This window comes from Dendrobium catenatum, unplaced genomic scaffold, assembly GCF_001605985.2.
Source record: "Dendrobium catenatum unplaced genomic scaffold, ASM160598v2 fragScaff_scaffold_1068, whole genome shotgun sequence".
Taxonomy (NCBI): Eukaryota; Viridiplantae; Streptophyta; class Magnoliopsida; order Asparagales; family Orchidaceae; genus Dendrobium; species Dendrobium catenatum.
Genome location: NW_021319530.1, coordinates 61,918 through 65,053, shown reverse-complemented (window position 1 = coordinate 65,053; position 3,136 = coordinate 61,918).

Sequence of the window (3,136 nt, the reverse complement as noted above, 5' to 3'; positions counted from 1 at the left end):
CCAAGCAGTCCATATACATAATTCTCTATGGAAAAGCCTTCCCTTACTACATGCTGCTTGTAGGAATTGCTTCATGGTATTGCTATTCATACATCTAGTTCATTGAATTGAAGGCCAAGATTAATAGCAAACTCTAATTATTTTTTACCCTCAGCTCTTAGGTTCTTCAATCTTAAGATGATTTTGTTGCTCGATCATAGCTAGTTTTCTTTAAAATTAACATCTTCTATTAAGGATATTGTTCTTGAGGATATTTGGCTTTACCTCAACTTCATGTCAGTGATAATAGTAGTTGCCTTACAAACTTGTTGACACTATCATCTTTAGAACTAGTGCCAATTACTATTTTGGTAACATGAATAGCTTTCTATATAAGCTCTCTCATTCTCTTATTCACTTAAATATGTCCAAGATCACTTGGATAAAATACTTTCGACTTAGAAGGATGTGTTATAAAATATGGCACTCTTACTTTCAAAATCAAAATTTATAGCTTATAAACTAAAGATGTTCTAACTAATTGTGATCTTCCAATTAACATATGTCCTTTATCCACTTCATGGTGGGACTAACTCTCAATGCTTTTTTGTGTGTTTAATCTCAGTTAATTTATAGAAACTATGCATTCTTAGAGGGGCTTTCATTCATGTGGAGTGTACAACTTCTCAAGTTTTGATCATGATGACCCCATTTTTTTTAATATAACAAAAAGATTATGCACCCTCTCTATTTAGATTATTACATATTACTTATTGTATGAACACAATATGATTACATTTGAGGATGGTTTCTCTAGCATAAACATTTTAAAGAGGAATTTATTTAGCGATCCAATTTAGAAGTGGAAAATATAAAGTCAAAAATGAGTTACCTAATATAATATTTCCACTTTTTTTCTTTTTGATAAATTTAATTGTTTTGCTTGTTTTGGAAGATGAAGATCAAAAAATACTTTTCTTAGAAGATGATATTCAACAACGATGGATGAGATATTTTGCTAAACTTTTTAATTAATATTGTGAAAATAAGATTGACTATAGTGACCTTAGCACCCTAAATGAAAATAAAGATTTATGTTTTTATCGGCGTATTAGTAAAACTGAAGTTAGAGAGGCTTTAAAGAAAATAAAGGGTGGAAAAGCTGTTGGACCTGATGATATTCCAATAGAGGTGTGGAAATGCTTAGGAGATGAAGGAATTTTATGGCTTACTAAACTTTTTAATACTATTTTGAAGACTAAGAAGATGCAAGATGAGTGGAGAATGAGTGTGTTAATTCCTATTTTTAAGAATAAAGGTGATGCACAAGATTGTGCGAATTATAGAGGTATTAAGTTAATGTGTCATACTTTAAAACTATGGGAGCGAGTTATGGAGCATAGGTTGTGGCGTGATACTAATGTTTCTCAAAATCAATTTGGATTCATGCCGGGTAGGTCGACTATGGAAGCCATACATTTATTAAGAGGTTTGATGGAGAAATATAGAGAAAATAAGGAGGACCTACATATGATATTTATTGATTTAGAAAAAGCATATGATAAAGTTCCAAGAGAAGTGCTATGAAGAGTTCTCGAAAAGAAATGAGTTAATAATGCTTATATTCAAATCATTAAAGATATGTATGCAGGAGCTATTACTTGTGTTCAAACACAAGGTGGATTGACCAAGTATTTCCCTATTTCGGTTGGGTTACATCAAGGATCAGCCTTAAGCCCATATCTTTTTGCTTTAGTCATGGATGTTCTCACTAGACATTTGCAAGAGGATATACCTTGGTGTATGCTTTTTGCTGATGATATTCTTCTTGTTGATAAGACTAGAGAGGGAGTTGAAGGTAAACTTGAATTATGGAGGTCAACCTTAGAGTCTAAAGGTTTTCGCTTGAGTAGATCTAAAACAGAATATATGGAGTGTAATTTTAGTAGTAATAGACCTAGTGAGGGGATTGTGACTTTGAGCGATCAAGTCATTAATAAGAGTACACATTTTAGATATCTTGGATCTATTGTTCAGAGTGATGGTGAAATAGATGGGGATATTATCAACAGAATTCAAGTTGGATGGTTGAAGTGGAGGAATGCATCGGGCTTGTTATGTGATAGAAATGTACCCCTCAAACTTAAGGGAAAATTCTATAAGATGATAGTGAGGCCTGCAATGCTTTATGGTGCCGAATGTTGGCCATTAAAAGAGAAGCATAATACTAAGTTAAGTGTGGCAGAGATGAAGATGCTCAGGTGGATGAGTGGCTTTACCCTTAGAGATAAGATACGAAATGAACATATACATGAAAAGGTTGGAGTAGCTCCAGTAGAAGATAAAATTAGAGAGAGTCGCCTTAGATGGTTTGGCCACATAAAACGACGGCCTTCCGATGACCCGGTTAGGAGAGTAGAGGTATTAGATTTGACTTATGTTAAGAAAGGTAGGGGTAGACCTAAAAAGACTTGGTTAGAAAATATTAGGAATAACCTTTCTTTATTAGATTTAAACGAGAATTTGACTTTTAATAGGACACAATGAAGAAAAAGGATTCATGTAGCCGACCCCACATAGTGGGATAAAGACTTGATGTTGTTGTTGTATCTAATAATGAAAATATTAAATTAATTAAAAATCCAATTTGTGGAATGATTTTTTACATCAAAGATGAATATGATTCCTTAAACATCAATTCTAAATGACAGATACTGTGCTATGTTTCACTAAAAGACCTTGAATAAATGATAGCAACAATTTTTGTGAATATTGTGGGCTCCGAAAATTTGGCCCCGGCCTCCACCCGCACTTATTGTTTTTATTTTCGGCGAGGGAGTTTTAATGAAATAAGTTCTGGGGTAAATTTTGGAAGGCAGATGGGTTTGTAGATAAGACACTACCCAGAGATTTCGCCCTCATTTTGAGAGAACTTTATGATATGAGTTCTGGTTTCCTATAGGCGCAAGCCCCTATAATTAATTACCCCTCCCGATCACGAGAGAGAACTTTCAATTAAGGCTAGTCGTCATTCAGATACGTAGAGATACGTGTTATCTGGCATATAGTAACAACATGGGTTGAATATTGGAGATTGGGTATTGGAAGATTGGAAGATTTAGAGATTTGATATTTAAAATAGAAATTTCACCATCTT